Raw genomic sequence first — 21,632 nt, forward strand, 5'->3', positions numbered from 1 at the left:
TTTATATAGAAATTATTGTTCCATTTAGGCCTGTGATGAGCCTCCTCTGTTTACTAAACTAAAATGTGCACCACTGGAAATCAAACGTACGGCCGACATAAAGTCCGAGCCAATCTTTTTAAAAACCGCAGCAAAAATTAATCTCTTTAAACAGTAAAAAAACAAACGAATAAAAAAAATTACATTCACCCGACTTTCTTTCTATCCCAAAAGGCCAGAAACTTTAGCATACGCTTTAACCAATAAATTTCGATTTCGTGATAAAAATCTTCCCAATTTAGCTAGGTAATTGGAACAAATTCACACGACCAAGCTCAAAATAGGCATTGTTGGGACAGCAGGCCGTTTTTTACCTAATTACCTTTCAAGATTTCAACCCTCGATCAAAAGGGACAGAGCAAAGTTTTTGCATCTAATATCCGTTTGAGTGAACCCACAAAGTTCTGAAAGGGATTTGACAGTCATTGAAGCGGAATAATGTTGTCTGTATGAGACATGGCAAGGGAATATATTTCTAGCTACCGTCTGTAGTTTAAGATGAAACTTTTCCTTTAAACTACTCCACGCCGATTATAGATTGTTCTCCGAGGAGACACTGAGCGATTACCAAAGGGTATTTTGAGACTTACCCAGTGGCTTTCCGAGATTTGAAGTCTCGATGGACAGACATATATTATAATAGTATATATGAGTCTTATCATAAGGTGTACAGCCTTTTCTATCAATACGATACAATTATTGTTATGTATAGGAAGACTGCACAGGCTTTAAATCAAAAATCTTATTTAATTAAAAGAATGGGGGTAGTGGAGCAGTGTTGGCCTAGCTTCAGCGTGTGACTCTCATCCTGAAGTTCGATTCCCAGCTGTGCACAAATTGAGTTTATTTCTATGTGCGCAACATTCGTTCAAACGGTGAATGAAAACATTGTGAGGAAACCGGGAGAAATCTGAGGCCCAGACCTAAAAAGGTTGTAGCGCCACTGATTATTTTAAGTCATGGGGGTGTGTGGAGAAAATTTAATAGCTATCTATTTTTTTGCATACTGCTGAGATGAAAGATTTGGCAATAAATATTGTATTAACTATACATATATCTAAAGATTTGGTAAAAGAATCTTAAGACTGAAAGAGGATTTTTATGTATATACACTAACACATGTAGGGCTATTATTGAATTTTTCGTTCTAGTAATGAAAAGCTTTATTAAAAACAAGACGAAATGTTAGGAAAAAGCTTTCAGACGGGATTTTATTATAAAAGAAAGTTAGAAAATTTCATGTGCAAGCGTTTAATATTATTCAAAAATCCCTATTTTACTTTCGCATTTTATATATTTTATTAAAGATATCAATCGAAGCCAAAACAATACTATTTACTCAAGAAATTTCTTTGTTTCGAACGAAAACACTTTTACATCTCTTAATGGAAATTAAATAAGTCCTGTGTGAATTTATGCTGAGGCACGACTTGCGCTTTCAACTCAATACATGCAGAAATACAGCGTCCAAATTTATATTAAATACATTATTAAATATACCGGAGTTTAAAAGGAAATATATTTAAAAAACAGGTGGATAAAACTTAAAATATTTTTTACGCACATTTTAAAATTACTGTAAAACTGTAATGTATAAAAGTAAAATTTCGTTTTTATCTCATAGCTATATAAGTTATTTGTAGATCGGAAGGCGTCGAAAAATATGCTAAAAGTAAATTATTTTTTTGAGAAAAGCGAGCACTTTATTCTACTATATAAATAATACTCTCATCTTCCCACCAACGGCTACCTTAATAACTACAAAAGGAAAACAAGAGAAATTATCATATAAATTAGAGAAAAATCAGTGATCAAATGTAAGTAATGTATCAAAAGTACTATCTGTCTTTTTTACATACAGGTTAATTTATTTATTTATGAATAACGGTGATAAAAAATATTTCGTACTACACATTAAAGGCTTTTAAAATAAGAATGTACAAGTATACATTGATCGAATCAAGCACGTTAATACGTGTGAATCTAAGTCTGTAATAATCTTAACTCTTTACGTTCTGTATACTTCAAAGGTCGGCAACGCACTTGCGAGTGTGAGTATCCATGGGCGGTCACTTAATTTAGGTGAGACTCTTTTTCGTTTGGTGCCTGTTGTTAAAAATGTTAATTTTATATAGAATAGACTCAAATTATTTCTAGCAATTTATATATGATTAAACCATTACATTAAACCAAAAAGCGTTCACCAATTAAATTTTTCCGCTATGCGCAATTTCAAGATATAGCTCATTAGAGTTACAATCAAAGGCGAGACCTGAAACTACGAATTCAAGACAAATACACTTCTTTAAATGAATTTATTGAAGTAAATTAATCACCAATTAACTCGTTTCATTCAGCGTTACAAATAATGGCACTAAACTATCAACCTTCTACCCTAACAAATAAATTGCAAGTCGGAAATTAATTTGGAGACTTGAAGCGAGAAAGTGAAGCTGAAGAACTTAGAACAAACGTTGTAACAATACGTAGGGCGGGCGGGGAGTCGTAAAACGCAACGGTATGAATTCGTAGCTCGAACAAAGTTATCGCAAGTAAGTTGGGCGGGCGGCAAGTCTCAGAGCGTAGCGCGCGTTCCTCGGTGGCGGACATCATGAGCTTTCTGCTCGACAAACGCTACGCAACTTGTAACTTAGACCTCCAGATTTGAGAAGCCGTAAAGGCTGTATGTAGTGTTAGTTTTAAGAGTTTAAAGTTATTATCGAAGTTTTAGTTTGTGCTTAAATTTCAAATTCCAAGGTAAGCCGTAGAAATTTACTAAAACTTGAATGCAATGAATACTCGTTGTGTAAAAGTTTTCTATACATTTTTATAATTACAACTTAATTCAAATTAAAAATTCTGATCAATCTGAGACATAATAATTGAGATAAATAAATATATTATTGTTTGGTATAATAATTGCAGATTTTCATATAATATTATTACTTTTAAACTTCGCGGTATGTACAATATATATTAATTTATAATTACTAGTTAATTATACATAAAAATAAAATTAAAACTAAATAAATGGTTTGGTAAACAAATTTGGCATTAGCGTATATTTGTTTATACATATTTCCTTTTACCAAATTCCTAGAATTTGAAATCGAGTATATGCTGCCGAAGAATTATCCACAAAAGCTTTGTTCGTGAATCATGACAAGGTCACTATGTCGACTTACAATTGATGAATCAGTATACTAATGACATGAACTTTTTAAAACTGTTAAAAGCCTTTGACCTAGAACATACCATTGATTTCGATGTCTTTGGTTGCCATTCATAATTTTTAAATACTCTTTTTTATAGGAATTATGATAGGTTTTAAAACTGTACTTTTCGCGTACACGGAACAGAATTATATTCGTATCATTTCCGTTAGATAGTTGGGTCTAGTAATAAAGAGATATATAGATACAGACTGGTCAAATGGTATGGCAATGGTAATCTACTTCTCTGCTATACTTCCGCAGGTACTCCCATAAAAATTAATTAAAACATATAATAAACGATATTGACAGTTCGAATTATTTGTATATTTAATATAAAAAATAACTAATTTTTATTTTTTAGTACAAGTATTTTGATATTATTGGGAGGCCCTGAGACAATGAAATCAAAATCAAATATCATCTATTGCAGTATCTCTGTATAATTGTAAACATAAAAAAAACAAATGTTTCCAAATGTAAATATGAAAGCAGCAAATCGACGAAAATATAAACAAAAGCCTAGATTGAAACATTATATTTTAATTGTATTGATCTTTTTATCTTATTATAACAGGTGACCGCATTCTATTGTTTTATTGAAGTTCACAATACATATTGTTATATAGATAGTAGGTATATATATACCCAGTAATTACTATATATACCTACATTTCTACTAAAGTTAGATGTTATACCTCTGTTCTTTTATCAAATAGTAGCGGCCTACCCGACTTCCTACAGCTGATTCTTCATTTTCTTAAATAGTACTTAGCATTATAATGGAAAACTAAATTTTTAAATCGTTTAAAATCTTGAGTTTATTCGTTCCAAACAAAAAACAAAAATCGTCATAATTATATTTATATTTTTTTAGTGAAATTAGTATTATTTTTATAATACTTTTTTCGACAATTTTAAAATAACGCTATTTTAATATGTTTAGACAAACGAGATAGATATCGTAAGAAATTGTGTACATTTCGAGTTAAAGTACGAAATTGCCGTTTTATAGTAATCTTATATCAATATATATATCTTAATTATATGGAATACATCAATAAAATTACACAGGTGTAGTTATAAAAAATTTACGAAAATGTTCAGTTTTTGCACATGCACAAAAACGGAGTTGTTCATATACACACAAAGTTCGAAATAACTGATAAATGTTCTTTCGCTGTCTCATGCCACCTTGCTATTTAAATGAATAAACTTGATAAAATACTTTTTCACTATTTTTTTATCTATGCTCATTGTCATTTGTCTATGCTCGCTTTTCCAGGTTAAAAACCTAAGTACTAATTAAAACCAAAGTTTCTTTCCATAAAAACCTTCCTCAGAATTCAAAGAATAAATTTTAAAAATCGAATTGGTCTGGTCTGGTCTGGTCCGAGCTGTCTTCGAGTTTTGAGCTTAGAAAGATATTTTGCCATTCAGTTTTATTTATATATGAATCCATGATAAATTTCATTTCTAAGTGCGTAATTAACACTTACCTACGCATATAGCGAAGGAAAACGCCACCATGAAACCATGACGTAAGGCAAAGACTTAAGAACAATCAAGATTAATCGATAATAAATTAACAAAACAGATACCATAAAGTGTCGCTCTATTATTAATCATTATTAGTATAGATCCAATTTTGAATCTCTATGAAAGAAAAATACCATTTATTGTGTTGGAGTTGGTCTAGTTCATTGGCAACTTTAAAATAATACAAAAGATTAAACTTCCTCCTGAATCCTCGGTTTTACTGGAGAGTGTTTTGCTCTTTTAAAAGCTTTAGAACTAGTTATTTTATTAAAATCTAAAAGAACAATCATATTTTCAAACTCAAAAACTATTGAAAAATTTCCTTTATTGAAATGAAACAAATGAAACTCTGTTATCCTATTATTTGCGAAATACGTGATAAGCTTTTAATATGTTCTCAAAAAAATTACACCGTTATATTTGCATGGATTCCAAGTCACTGTGGGATTAAAGAAAACGAGAAAGGCGATGAGCTTGCCAAAGAAGCTATAAAGGATGGAGACATAGTCCCATACATTAATTATTGGCATGATTTAACTGCTCTTACCAAAACCCATCTTTGGGAGTCATGGAATGATGTGTGGGAAGCAGCATTCAACTCAGGTTCCCCAGTAAACCATGGTTCTTTGAGGTTAAAAGTTCTAAAATTTTCACTTCTATAATTTCCAGGATGCGTTTAGGACATGTATGTACACCTCATCATTTAGCAAGGCTTCGTATTGTTGATACTAATATTTGTGAGTGTGGAGAAGATATTGGTGACCTCGACCATATTTTCTTTTCTTGTTCCCAATATGACCGCACCTCCTTTCTGAATTCCTTACAATAACTTCATGTTCCGTTTCCGTAATATGTTTATGTACATATTTTGTTTTCACCTAGCTTATCCCTTTATTTCCTTTTGATGTCTCTGTAAATTTTTTCTCCCGTGTAGTTTCAGAACCGTTGTACTTGAAACTGGTATAAAGTTAAAACTATTGCCATAATACAAAAAATACTAATTCAAAGCCTCATAGCCTAGCGGTCTTATTAAGTGGCAGCTAGGTGAGGGGTATCGGGTTCGATTCCCGGTTCGAGGGCAAGTTTTAATTTAATTTAAATTTGTTCTCGGCCTTTGGGAGGGTTGTGCGGTACCGGGCGAGTGCCTAAATCGTACATGGAGGACACGGTCGAATTTCTAAAGACAAGCACGATTTATAAAAAATCCTATACTTGACGCTGGCTAATGCACAAAACGTGCCAGAGCCATTAAAAAAAAAAATTCAAAGATATTCGCATTATACCTCTGGAATCGCCTCTTCAAATTAATAATGCGAAAAACCGTAATTACCAAATTCTACGGTCGGCAATTAGCACATTTTAACGGCTGCAATAAATTATTAGAGGAATGACAAAAATTTGATTAATGAACACTGGTAACACATAATGCTTTTCGCTGGTAAATTGGGCTTTATTTACATCAGTCATTAGCAAAATTATAGCATTTCAAAGCGAAATGTTCTTAGATTAAACTTGATGTTTTGATGATATTGATCATTGATTGAATGTTTTTTAATAGCTTAAAAAACCATAACACATTTGTCAATTGGATTTTTTGTGTTACAAGTGCTTCCGTCGCCTGTAGACTTACCTAATGTGTCTAATGATGTGTAGATGCTCACTAATGTCGATATATAGTCAGTTATAGCCTACATATCGGGAATCTACAATATAAAAATTTGTTTACCATCCTACGCTGGCAGCGATACTCATAGCCTTTTCCATAAATAAACTAATCAATACTTATGATTTAATCTCTTAAAGGATAAACAATCTCTGTTTAGTGCTATAAAGGCAATTTTTTTACGTTATATATCTTCTGCATCCAACGAAACTGTACCATTTTATCAATTGTCACTAGCCGCCAAACTCTTGCTTCCACCTGCCAAATAAGTAAAAATAAGAGGCATTATGAAAACGATGATAAATCACAAAGGCAAAATTGTTACTAATGTGTACTTTTGTTCAAGTCCAGGTTAGACAATACATCCATTTTCCCTAAATGGCGTCGGTCTTTACCAAAGCATTATCCAACATTACAAGTATTGTCAAAGCCTTTCTATTTTCTTTGATGGTATATTTTACACTTCATTTATTCGTGCATCCTTCAAAAACTTTTATAAGAATTGTTTACTGTTTACCTAAAGATTTCTTTTATCGACACATGGAAGAAAATTATTTGTTGTTTGTTCGCCTGTAAAATCAAAATTATGTACACAGAAACTATAGCATAAACCTTAGTAAAATAAAAATTAAATAATACAGCTTACAGCAGTGTTGGCTTCAGCGTGCGACTCTCATCCCTAAGGTCTTAGGTTCGATCCCCGGCTGTGCACCAATGTCATTTCTTTCTATGTCCGCATTTAACATTTGCTCGACCGGTGAAGGAAAACATCGTGAGAAAACCGGCTTGCCTTAGACCGAAAACATCGACGGCGTGTCGGGCACAAGAGGCTGATCACCTACTTGCCTATTAGATTAACAAATGATCAGATACAGAAATCTGAGGCCCGTGCCTAAAAAAAGGTTGTAGCGCCTCTGATTTAAGTATTAGTTACAATTCAGCAATTCAAAAATTCAGCAAAGGTAGACCGAAGAAATAAATTCACGTCTATATATCCGCTAAAGAATTTCTATTTAACTGCGTAATACTTATGTAGAAGATTGAAAAAAAGATATTGATAATTATCGTGTACTGAGAAAAATAATAGAATAATTTTTATGAACTTAAAAGTGTAAGATGGAATAATTTAATAAATTACGTTTAAAAGTCCTCGAACTTCTTAACGAGTACGCATCCTCCTACAGTTTCGTTTAATATTTAAGGCAAGTAGATGCCTTCTTGAAGCTTCAAATTAGTCGCAAATAAAGCAATAAATTGCTATAGAGTTTTAAATTTTATTTGGTAATTAGGTACTCTTTAAAATTAATTGTTTCTTTAGGTCGTTGAAAGTTTAATTTGTTTTCCTTTACATTATATAGCTAACCCTTTGTTCATAGCATTAGCAAATTGCTACAATGCAGTGCAGTTACGGAACGCTCACCTTCAACAAATGTTAACTTGATATTCACGTTTCACAAAATAGAGATATATCATTATTACTACCTTTTTGTATATACTTATTCATGTAAGCAAACTTCAAATACTTGTCAATTAATTTTTTTAGAAATTGTATACCTACGAACTCGTACATAAAAATAAGTTCAGTAGACTAACTTTCATGAATAGTATAATATTTTTTTTATATGATAGGCCAACAAGACTACGGACACTACAACACTGCGTTGACTCAATTGACTTAAGGACCTATGCTCCCCAGGCGGGGTAGAAGGCATACAGCGTAGAAGACCAGCCTGATCGGTCCTGGGCAGCTTTCTTAATTTTACTCCACGACATTCCAGCTTCCTTCGCCTTTGCAATGATGCTTCTGATGGTAATTAAGACATACCCAACGCATTTTTTGTTTCCAAGAGGCAGTGGTCTACAACCTAGTATCTGCATTGTCAGCCTTTAAAAATGGAATAGGTTGGATTAGGAGGAATTTGTTCGAGGTCGTATACAAGACCTTCAATAGAAGCCGATTTGGAAGCCGCTGTGGAAGACCATCGAGATTAGTTTCCCAAAAAAGTGGACAAACAAGCTACATATAATCGAATTCTAATATAACATACGCACAGGTTTTAGTTATGACCAAATTTTCAGAATATACCTTTTATATTTGACATTTTCTGTTTCTTTATTTTCCATAAAAACAAAGCTACAAATGTAGTTTTTCCTGTAGATGATGTATTTCATCCTTGGAGAATGGGACGGGTTTTGGTATGGGATGCTACTTGTGTGCACACGTTAGCCCCGTCTCAACGCCCTCGGACGAGCATAAAAGCTGGTGCGGCCGCAGAGCAGGCGGAAAATAATAAACTGCTCAAATATCCAACTTTGATTTTGTTCCTCATGCGGTAGAGACTCTTGTTCACAGTGCACAAGGGAGAAGTGCACAGGCGCTACTTATAGATTTAAGTTGACGCCTGGTAGATAGTATCGGTGACCCTAGACCAGCCTTGCGATTCTGTAACTCACTTTTCGAACTCACACAGCGGTTTTCGCATCGGCGGCCGCGCTCAAATCAGCCGTGAAGCAGTCATTTTATGATTTAGCATTCTAATAAGGTCCCTCCTTGTAGTTTATTGTTTATCAGAATGCCAAATCGTAAAATGACTGTTTTACGACTGATTTAAGCGCGACCGCCGCTGTGAAAACCGCTGTGTAAGTTCGAAAAGTGAGTTACAGAATCGCAGGGCAGGTGTTGCTTACCTCACTTAACGAGATTGTATCGCGATACAAGGAAATGTTGCCAATCAATTTATAATTATTATTATTACTATGTAGGTTAAGAATATTGTTTATATTTTTGTATTTACTTAGTTTTGATTTCGCAAGGCGGCCGTACCGTATTCTGAGTTATTTCTGCCGTAATGACGTGATGGTGATGACAAAATCCATCACGTTTGTAAAAATTGTCACACTAAGCGCTAAGTCACGACTTTGAATCTTGTATTCTGAGCTAACTATACCCGAATTGACAAAAAATTTAAATCACTTGACATCTGATGTGGCTGTGGATTTTACATTCAAATTGTTTTGACTAAGGACACGTATATTGAAGCGTAATTAAGGTTCTATTGATTATCGAGAAGCTAAACACGAAGATATGATTATGTAAATATATCCAGTCGATTAAGCGTAAATTGCTTAATTAACTAGCATCGTGATAATAATAATGGGAGTATGACAATAACACGATCGCTTCTGGCGAAATAATTAATAGATTGTGTGGTTTTGCGCCCTGTATTTTTTGTCAAAACTATGAAACGTATCAGCGACGCCCTTCTTCTTTGCCCTTAATACGTACCACATAATAGCCTTTTTCATATAAATAAATATATATTAAGAATGTAAAAATAATAAAGCCCGTTTATTTTTGATCTTTACAAATGTTAACAATATACAGTTTAAATTTGTTTTATACGTTCCATTGATCGGAACCCCTTCCAACAGCTATTTTCAGATATAATGTAAGACGTCTATAAATTGTTACTTTTTGTAGTTTTCTTATATCTAGTACGCACCTTTCCATTGCTTTTTGGCATGCTAGTAATAGTTTAATTTAGTATAAAAAAAGTATGAAAAAGTATTTATTCCTCACCACTAATTGTTCAAAGATGTACCTTCCGAGTAACAGACAAAAGTCACTGTATATTCGAAAGAAATATCCAAATGAATATCGATCAAACTAAAATGAAGAAAATTAAAAATATACAAGTTTCAAAGTCGAACAGCATTTTCCAACTGATAATTTTTATTGCGACTATTGGATTGAAAGAGCCATTTATTAATCCATATTATAATTCTATTATCACTTTGAGCACTTTATTAAAGTAGGTACTCGTTTCTTAATGAATCTACTTCGCTGTGAAAGGTTAATATTTCTTAAGTAAGAAAAAGTTTTGTGAAATCTTCAACGACACTTGTTAGTAAGTTATTGCAGCAAAAAGCGGAACTATTTGTTGCCAACATTTTTATACCATCAATGGCTGTAAATAATATAAAATTATCAAAAGTGATAAGCATAAAAGGTGACCTCTTTAAATAATACATTGAAGAGCGTTTTGGAACACATTAAAAAATCTCTGTATTCTCTTAAAATAAGAAAACGTACGTAAAAGTAATTTCTGTGAGTGTTTGCGTTTAGGCTTTTCATATTTTGTATTACTTCTTTTATATCCTGGGATGAGTTTATGTAAATTATTTAATATATTTATTACAGTCATAGTATTATAAAAGTTAAAAATACAGGTGTGAGTTTTTTGAAACACCTTTTGTTCATAATATAATATGACTATGAAAAAGGTAGATGATATTCCATCTAACACTGACGATTGTTCTATTTTCAAAATACTGTCTTAACAAAACTGTTCCATTTTCAAAAAGAACGTTTTAAACTCATAACCTTAAGAGTACTATAAATAACCCAATATCAATAAAACCTTTCAATAAAGGCTAATGCGACCGCTGGTAAACAGTGTTTACTTAAAAGCTTCTGGACGACAAGCTGAGAGTACACAAATAAGCTAGATTGTCCGATGAGATTTGCAGACTGATTTAGTTGAAATTGCACTTAAACGCATTTCAGCTAGAAATGAGCCATCTGCGGTTATGTTTATTTAAATTATCTTGTGACATTTTTAACTCTACTATTTTAGAAACTTATAACTTTTCTACGTTAGGAAATGTAAGCATTGTAACTCGCATGGTACTTTAACGTTTTATATATGGTCTCATTCATTAACATATTAATTATTCGATGTATGTTATTGTTTTGCCACTTTTGAATTTATATTATACAGACTGGGCCAAGTGTTGCTGTGGCTAAGGTTTTATTAGATTCTATATTACATAGTGGTAAACTATTCAAGGGAAACGGTAGGAAAACACCAGTCATTGGTACCATCATGCTTTTTGGTTGCTATGCCATTAAATTGTAGCTTAAATGAAACGTTGGTACTTTCAACACAGCGCCGTCTGTTAGAATTGTGACTATCAAATAATAAGCAAATAATTTGCAATAAAATAATATTGCGGGTATAATTTTGAGAGATGTAAGAGAGAGAGAGAGAGACATTGAGATGTAAGCTATCCTATCTTTTAAGTTAGATCAAACTGCACACGGTGTGCAAATTTGATTGAAGTCGGTTAAGTAGTTTAGGAGTCCATAGAGGATAAACAACGTGACGCGTGATTTATATATATTAAGATATACTGAAGATCTAGATGCTAATTATTTAACCGCATTATATTATTTTGAAAAAAATTTAACCTGAAACATTACTAACTAAGGCTTGTGCGTAGTAATACGACCATACATACGTATAAGTAGCTAACTGAAAATTCCGTACTCATCTCACGTCTATAATTACAGATCAACGAAAAGCTACGAACGTGTCACGATTTCTTTCGGTTGTCAAAAATTATTAGCTGACCTAATCAAATAGCAGACCCAATCAATACATCCGACTCTCATCCCTGAAGTCGTTGGTACGATCCCGGTCGTGTATAAATGGACTTTCTTTCGTACGGCTTGTCTCAAATCCGAAAAATCGACGACATGTATCAGACCTATTTGTCTATGAAATAAAAAATTACCAAAGAAACGTTTCAAATAAAATGATCAATCTGCTACTAGATTATTATTATTTATTTATTAATCAAATAACATTGACCGATTACTCGAACAATAGTTTTAATTCATCGTTTTTATAAATAATTTAAGGCATCAATGCAGTCGAAGCTATCAGATATAACTGAAGATCTAAATCTGTGTAAGTGGCTCACCCCACCGAGTTGTAGAGCCCCATAAACTTTAGAATAAATAGAGTTGTCAAATTTAAAAGTGAAAACCTTTTAACGTGAAGGGTTATAAAACGGTAAAACAAAACTGTTTATACGAACTAACACAAAACCCATTTATTGCCGGTTCCACGGTCGTTTCGATCCCAATACATCATAAAAGAGCCAACCCCATTTATTTATTGGGTTAGCGGTAATAGCATGTTTCTTTAGATCCCATTTTATAAAAGGATATTTTTGATGTTCGGGGTTAGTGCTTCCGACCCTTGCACTCAGTGAATTGCGGGTCAAGATAAGTGCTCCTTGATACGGCTTATACTGGAACGAGTTTAGACAACAATACAGTAAGGGTTTAAATTTCACATAACAATCGAGAATTAAAGGTTTGGACCTTTGAATTGGTCCAGAGACATAAGGTTCTTATCAATCATTAGAAACCGTTCTAAGAATACACTGGTAGAATGTAGGCCTCCCACGAAGGGCACTACGGTGGGGGATGGCTTACGATTTTTATTACTAACAAATATTCTTACAAATTCGTTCATCATATAAATAAATTCGATTGGCGCGCAGCCGGCTCGAACTCGCGCCGCCAGTCACTGAACTTAATTGAGTCTTCTATAAACACTTTTTAAATTCTATCCTGCTCAATCGTGGCTTTTGTTATTCATGTATTTTCTTATTTTTTTGTATTGCATGTTTAATTGTAATTCATGAATCGTCATATTAGCTTTTAATTTATTTTTATTTTATTTTAAGTTTGGTAATTGTATAATTTTTAAGTGTTACTTGTAATTCTGTTTTTGTTAATTTGGCTATGCACTGGCACTTTTACCTGTAGTATTTATGTTTTATAATTTGTTTTACTTACTATCATTTCTTTAATGAGATCGCTTGTAAGCGATAAGTCCGCTCGTTGCATCCATTACTTGTTTTTATTTGTAATGTAACGAAGTTTTAATAAATTAAATAAATAATTGGTTAGTGTAAATCTTCAGATAAAACCAAACTCAGTCTTAATTTCTTCTAGATCAACTATTCGTTTATGAATTAAAGATTCAATGTTACGAATGAATCTGCCAGACTATACTAATTGGTATTTGCCGGAATAATTTGAGGAATCTTCAATAGACAACACAAACAATTGCTATCCAAACACGTGAAACTTCAAACGTAAACATGCATGATTAAACATTAATGTGTTAAACCCCGTAAAATTGAAACAACTGAAGAGTAACATTCTAGTGTATTCTAGAAATATGTGGCGTATTATCTGTATTCTGTAGTCAAACATACATGAATAAAAACTAAAAAGGACCTAAACATTTGTGTAAAACAAAAACACTTGGCGATAAAGAGTGGCGGAGAGTTATTTATATCACCTTTCTTAATAAGCAATATATATGCTTCTTACGCTGGCTAGCTCTTCCTATTTACAACTATTTTTTCCCACAGAATCGATCCCAAAACCTAAACCACCGTGCGATAATGTGTATTATATAATTTATTAATGCATTATCGCACTATGAGTTTATCCAAACCACGTTGATAAGTAATTAGTTTTATTAATTCTTAGAAAAAAAAGATTGATGCCTATGAGATGTGGTGCTGGATGCGAATGTTAAGAATACCGTGGACTGCGAACGCACCAATATTATTATTATTACTAAAGCTTTATTAATTAATCCATATAATAACTGTTTAGTTTACATTTCTTAATATAAGTATTAGTTATGTTAGTATAAGTTTTAAAAATAAAGCTTAGTTTTGTTAGTAATCGTATTTGTATTTGTTTGTCCCCTTTTAGGGTAAAAGCCTCCTCCATATTTTTCCATTTCTCTTTGTCTTGAGCGACATTCAGCCCGTTTTACTCCGCTAACTATATTACATACAAAACGGAAACGTAAAATCGCGTTTAATATTTTTATAACCTCCACAAAGCCCTACTCCCAAATATATAATTTTTAAGCGCAGAAATTGGATAAAATATACACATGGTATCTGGGCGTACATTTTTGCCTTTTCAAAGATAATATAGCTCATCAGTGTTGTGTGCTTGACTCATCGATTATTCACCATCTTCAAAAAAGGAGCTTGGCCTAATGTATGATTGCAATTAGATATTATTGGACTATGATGATCTATTACGGTACCTATCCAAAAAATTATTCACAAGTCATATCCAGATGATTCTTGATTTAAATCGGTTATGGTCTAACTACTAACGAAACAGACCTAATTATTTAATGAAAATAGGTTGAGTAGTTTTTGAGATATCAGTATCCACGCGTTTCAAGCGGGTGCATTGTTGTAAGGGTATTTGTAATATGTATAATTTGTTTAATAACTTTTTTAAACTCTCATGAATCGTACGTCGAAATGTATTTGATTTTGTCATACGGAAATTTATTTATTATTTTATTAACTTTTATTTATTTATTATTGTTCCATCGCTAAGCCAATTATCACTTTGAAATATAATTTATATTTAGACATCAAAGTAATATCCGCCTGTCTTCACCACTTGCGGCAACAAATGTTAACCGAATTATAATCTATATTAAGTCATCAAAAAAAGGTTGGTAACGTATTCGTATTCTGTTGTGTGGGTGTTTCATTCTTCAAGCTTCCTGTCTGCGGGTCCCCTGTATAAAGTCAAATAAGTAATTTTAATATGTTTAAAGAACTTTATTTCTCATTACAACAAAAATATTTTTATTTACATGAGACACTTTGATGTTGAGTAAGCCCACAACGAAAGTCATAATAAATCACCGAAAACTTTCTCTCGTTAGGTTCATTTTCTCGTGTAACAAGAGTTTTAGATTTGCCACCAATTTACAAAAACAAATGACAAATGAATGCAATATACTACTTTAGGTTACCAAAGAGTTGTAAAATTGAAATTCAAAAAAAGTTTTCATTAGCAATGTTACTAACTGGCCAGTTCTAAACATTTTCAGTGTTACCCACGTAATTATCGCAATGCATCTTTCTAGCATCCAATGAATGGTTATTTATAATTAGGCGGGATCATCACTCAGAAATGAAATTGCTATAAATAGATTTGTGTCAAATCAAAGGCGAAGAACGGATGCTAAAAACTCTTCTTTGTATACGGATCATCGCCCGTATTCAAACATTCAAACGCCTTGGGGCCCACAAACGTTGCTAGATCAATTACTAAAACATCATGCTTTTTTACTTCCTATTCTTACTTCAAAACGTAATATAAGTTCTAAAGTTGGAAATGAATGCGAGTTTAATTACGCTCTATCTACGCTCTGTCCATTTTAAAATTCTCGTATGGACTTGAGAACTTTTCCACGTTTTATTATAATACTTTATTCAATATTTGCTAACTCTTTCTGTCTTTCCAAAGTTGTGCCAATATTGCTAAAAATGGCACAACTTTGCTACGAAATCATAGCATAGGAATTGCATTCTTTACTATTTAACTTGTTTAAATCTTCACTAAATTATTTATTTAGTTTCAAAAGCCTGTCGACCCTCGGCATAATGATACATTAGGATTGAAGAAAAATAAAATACAAGATATAATTTGACAAGCACTTACAGGCAAACATAACAAACACGAAGGTTTGAAACATGATCGGTCTTACTAATAAAAAATCACTATACATGCGTTATAACAAGGTGACAGTAATTCAGTGAATAGAGCTTGTACAGGACATAAACACCTCTTTGACCAATAATCGATGTGTATTGGTTGAATAACAAAACGACCCTTATTTATTGTTACCCTGGCAACCCGCCGTGTTTGATTGACGTTTGATTTAATAATTCTGATACAACTCATAATTCTAATGTAAGTTGTATTTATTTTATCAACCAAAGCAATTATATACACAGTTACTTAATATACTAATAACATTTTATTATTTGCAGCTAATAGAAACTCCAAAACCTCAGACAAAGAGGACTAGAATTTTACATAAAAAGCCGCGTTCTGCAGTACAAAAGTTAGAAGAGGTTAGTATCAATGTGATAGAGAAAGGACTATTTCATTCAAAACCCCTCAACGATCATACTTAAATTTTTTAGGCATCTCAAATAGTGGAAAGTGCCAAACTCCGCAACACGGTAGTGTTCCAGTGTGTCCAGGAAGAGCACGAAACAAAACAAAGGCAGATGGCTGAAACACATGAGCTAAAACAGAAGAAACTTGCCGAAGCTCACGAAAGGGCTAGACAGGAGCATCTTCTAAGGCTCAAATTGTTACAGCAGCAATTAAATAAATAATTATATACTTATAAAAAAAATAAAACCCCTGTTTTAAATGAAATATAACTTTTTATTTATTTCACGTCCTTGACTATCCACACCTATGTAAATAAAACTGCCTTAAAAATATGTTTCAATAAAAGCAGCTCTAGCAGCTTGTCCAGCCTGATTGCTTGGGGGCGTCTAGGTTGGCCTTGGTTCTTCTGGAGCATTCTCAGTGTCATCATACGTAACATCCAGGTCTTCTTTGATATCAATAGCAATATTGTGGAGGATTGCCAGTGCTACTATATATAATTTGGCATTTTCTAATGACCCTGGGAAGCCATGAAGAAGACATTATTAACCCTCCACCTCTATTACTCTTTTCGACATCAGCTCGCACTATGTCACAGATCTTCATAACATACTTCTTTGAAAAGCGGTATTTTGTTTTGAAATCGCCATGCGAAAGTAATAACGGATTGCACCGAGTTTGGTATGTTTAGACTTTCCTTGGAGGCGGCAAATCTTCAATCGTATGTATTAGCTGCATATCAATATTATCTAAATCTTCCATTTGATCTATAAAATCTATTTTCAACAAACACAAATACCTACTAACTTAAATCTTTCCTTGAACTAAACAGTCAAAAAATGCTGTCAAACGTGAAATCAGATAAAATTACGCAATTTTTGTCTTATACACCCGTTAAACTAGGCCTCTGCGTTTTATAAGCATTGTACAAGTCTTCATACAAACCAGACACTTGTTATAACAGCAGTATATATCAACCTTGTCAATTCAGGAATTATTAGTAACATTTTTCTTATAACAGGCTTATACGATGTGCATAAATCTTTATTAGTAAGACCGGATAAATGTACATCGATTCATAAATTGTAAAATCTAAAAGAAAATTGATTTCAAAGGGTGAAAGGAAAAAAAAACTTTTAAACTTTTTTACTATGGATATCCAGACCTAGCTCGTTTATCAGAATGCTCAATCTGGATATCGGTGAGCTTTGGGCAAAACGCGTAAATTATAAAATAAATTGGCAACTATGAGTGTATCTACTTCACATTTTGTATGCTGTATGAGGATTTTTCTGGATTGTTTAAATAAGTCCGTTTTACTGGTTTTACTTTACTCGGTAACTACCAATGTAGATTCAATATCAATATTTTTTTCTTTAAGCCTTAATTTATTTTCTGATACACTTATTATCTAATTATCCTATGTGTTAGTAAATATCTTATTCAGTTAGTATGTATCAGGGACGTTCTCCGGTAAAGGCCTCCCCCAAGGCTTGACATTTTTCTCTATCCCGAGGTATTTGGATCATTAGGGACTCGCGAATCATCCCATCAAGCATAGGGTGTGCTTATGCTGGTATCGTCTCTGATCTTATTTTCATGTGTCTTATCTTGTGTACCTTTTTACTGTTTAGCATGCTCCTTTCCATGCCTCTTTGACTGTATTTATTTGTAAATTGCAAATGCTATAAAACAAAATTAAGTGATTCAAATTCAAACATTTGAAAACAGAACATAAAATTCCAACGACATTTCATATTTAGACAGGTACAACCAGTAAAATAGCATGTGATAATCATTTTATTCATAAGTAATTTGACATATAAAGGCACGTGTCTATGGTACCGTCATATGAGGACAGGGGATCGATAGTGTAGTAGGGTATTAAATTTTTACAGTCGGTTGGATGGCCGCTCACCGCATTATATTGATTAGCCATACAAACTCTTTCTTACACACGACACACAAGGATAAATCTAAAATGTATTAAGACTTTTGAGGTGAATACGTAAATAAAATATTATAGTAACTTTTTTATTATGCAGACTGATTGATATGACAATACATTAAGCAGTGTTAAAAATTCTGATTTGAAATATGCCTTAAAATTTTAATAAATCTTGACGTTCTCTTTGTTTTTATTATAGTTTTGAAAATCCTTTTCTCACGGTACAAACATAAGTCTTATACCTTAGACATAAATTCTATTATCGTCATATATCATCCCTTTCAATAGGGTATAAATTACGTCACCACGCTGACCAGGATTTTATGTTCTAAATATTTCGGCAAAAAAGTGTTAATTTCAATATTATAAGTGGTTAAGTAAGGCATTGTTTTCGGTCTTCGACGTTTCCCTAGATACAATTAAAGTTAATTTATAGGTTTTCATTTCAGTCAATTAAGCAAGATTAATAAATGCAAACCGACCCAAAATCTTAATTTATTGCTTCACTCCCTAAAATGCGTAATATAAGTCGTTTTTATTAGCCTGAAACCAAATTCCTTCTTTAATAACTTTGAACTAAATTATCTTGAAATAAGTCTTATGATTGCATGTTTCAATGGTTTCCCATATTCATTCATATGTTATTATGTTTATGTGAAGAAGCATATGATTAATCAATTTTCGGTTGTCTTCGATTGAAATGTCTCCAATGTTATATTAAAATATTATACGTCATCTAAAAAAGCCCCCCCCCCCCCCCCCCGCCTTGCACGCCGCAACAAAACTACACGCACAGTTTTTTTACTATGTAGGCACGTGCACTGTGCAGTCCATTGCAATGATCGATGTAAAGGCCGATTTACATTATCTTAGTGTTTAGGAGAGTGCTTTAGTACAACTTGAAAGGCAAGTTCTTTAGCGTAGCGTTTACTAAAGCAAGTAGCGTTTACATGTTTCAACTAAAGTACTATCCTAAAGCACTCTTCTAAACACTAAGATAATGTAAATCGGCCTTAAGGGCAATCCAGCTTTCCTCCTATTACCAAGCTGTTAGGGCTCCTTAATGTCCAACGACTTCATGTTTTTGTCTGATCAATATACTAGATTGACCTAACAAAATATTTATAAGCTTTTAGTATGGTATACAATTTTTTTCTTTATTTTCAATAAAATCGTTTTACTTAAAATCATGGATGTATATAAACTAATATATATATATATAAAACTTCAATAAATGGCTTCAGTTTCCGTTGGCTCTATATGTACTGTATTTATTAACGAAATTGTCAAAATACTTTATGTTTTCATTATTTCAAAATCACAAACGAAACCACTATTGAACTTAATACAATACAAAATAAAATAATTCATGAAGTTTCTAATAAGTTATAATGTCATTAGTCTCACTTTGAAATCGCTGCATTGTTTACTTTGTTTGAATTTCTCGTGAATTTAAAGTTTCTTTTAGCTCTAACGAATGCACGAAAGTTTAGTAATAAATGAGTATAGTATGCCTTGTTCGTTGATATCTGTATCAATAATTTTATTGTCTGTATCATATTGATATCTGGACCAATAGATATATCTTGAGAATTCTAACAACAGCTAAACATAAATAAATAAAAAGACTTTTTGCAATTCATGAAATATACGTAGCTATGGGTGCCCGAGATAAAAAAGGGTTCTAATCTTCAGGGAAATGCCCCATTTCCTGTAAAGTCCCTTCGCCCTTCCGGAGCCATTCATAGCTAGTAAACAGCTAATTTCGAGATGTGCCAATCGAATCGCCCTGCTCCATGGCGTTTTTAGATAAGTTTTTAGATTAGGTAGTCAATTATATTCACATCACATCCTCGAGATTCCTTAAAATCTCAATTTCAAATTTTTGGAAGAAGAAATTGAGAAATGTATTAAAAAAATGTTAGGATAAAAAGTTTACAATAAGTTTGGTGACGCCTCGCCAGTCCAGTGTTTTGGTTGATTAGCATTATTTAACAACAATTTTACACCTAAATATAACACGAAGCAAAAACTTTAGAGTTGTCCTTGAATCTTCTCCTTTACTTGAATTACCCTCTATCGGGACGGCATGCGTTGATGTAGCTAAAATTAAGTAAACTAACTTACGACATATTATGTCTTTTGCACGCTAAATGGCGTATTGTTATTGGGTAATGAAACTAGAAGGAAAAAGGATAGATTTTTAATAAATCTATAGTATTTTTGTTTCTTGTCTGGTGAGTAATAATTAAACAAAGCCTAGTAATAAAGTGACTATTCCTCCAACGCACTTGCGAGCCCTCTGGCAATGTGAGTGTCTATGGTCGGCAGTATAACGTAACATCAGGTGAGCGTCCTGCCTGTTTGTTTGTAATATTAAGAAACAAAATCGACCACGGGGTTTATGTTTCGACCTAGTCTGTAGACCAATGAGGAATTAATTAGCTCGTACGGGGAAAAAAGATGGCAATGTCTTCAGACTGAAAAATAATAATAAAAGCAGAATTATGTCTGCCCCATGCCCCCAGGACTTCACATTAACTAATATTTACAAGTCTTGTTGGACCCTTAATGAAGACATAAACGTGCCTTATCAAGGGAGAACTCGTCAACTTAACAACTTTTCCCAATGAAAACTCTTTTCTTATCGCAAATTTTCTTGGGTTTATTCTGTAAAGATATACAAAATATACATTTATGAACTAGAAGGTAGATGAATGTTATCATTATAATGAGGGTACTAAGTGGTATATTTGTAATTAAAATGCAATTTGAAAGCACGTCCTATAATGCTGTAAACATAATAAAATTTTCAAACTTACTTTGCTCTTATTCTTTTCCTTTTGTATAATATATAATTATGTAGAGAAGGTAGTCTAACGATTTCGTAAGTTAAGTCGTTATAAAAAAATAAATCAGTGGCGCTACAACCTCTTTAGGTCTTCGACTCAGATTTCTGAATCTGTTTCATGATCATTTTTAAATCTAATAGGCAAGTAGGTGATCAGCCTCCGGTGCCTGTCACACGCCGTCGACTTTTTGGGTCTAAGGCAAGTCGGTTTCCTCGCTATGTTTTCCTTCACCGTTCGAGAAAATTTTAAATGCGCACGTATACAAAAAGTTCATTGGTGCTAAAGTACAGCCGGGGAACGGACCCACGACCTCAGGTATGAGAGTCGCACGCTGAAGTCACAAGGCCAACACTGTTCGTTATAAAAAACTAAACTAGATAACGTCACCTTCGCTGATCTTTTACAATGTGCGAGACAATGCAACTTTCAATCATTTAAAATGATTACTACTACGAATACGAGCAAATACAAACTTAATTTAAGGAAACTCTCGAACTAAATGCAAAAAATCTGATTTGCATGGCGTGGCAATGTTACAATATCAGTTTTTTTAACG

The 21,632-nt window shown here is 32.9% G+C and overlaps 2 long non-coding RNA genes across 2 annotated transcripts in view; both read left to right on the top strand.

Annotated features, from left to right (window-relative positions):
* The first annotated feature begins 2,617 nt into the window (after positions 1-2,617).
* Positions 2,618-21,632, top strand: part of LOC125056246 — a 30,034-nt gene continuing 11,019 nt past the window's right edge. Inside the window, exon 1 of the long non-coding RNA XR_007118027.1 lies at positions 2,618-2,796. This is a non-coding gene — a long non-coding RNA (uncharacterized LOC125056246). The remainder of the gene's footprint in view (positions 2,797-21,632) is intronic.
* LOC125056245 lies at positions 15,869-16,789 on the top strand. Its single transcript, XR_007118026.1, has 3 exons — positions 15,869-16,063; positions 16,144-16,227; positions 16,300-16,789. It is a non-coding gene; the product is annotated as an uncharacterized LOC125056245 (long non-coding RNA).

The sequence above is a fragment of the Pieris napi genome, chromosome 14 (assembly GCF_905475465.1).
Source record: "Pieris napi chromosome 14, ilPieNapi1.2, whole genome shotgun sequence".
Lineage (NCBI taxonomy): Eukaryota > Metazoa > Arthropoda > Insecta > Lepidoptera > Pieridae > Pieris > Pieris napi.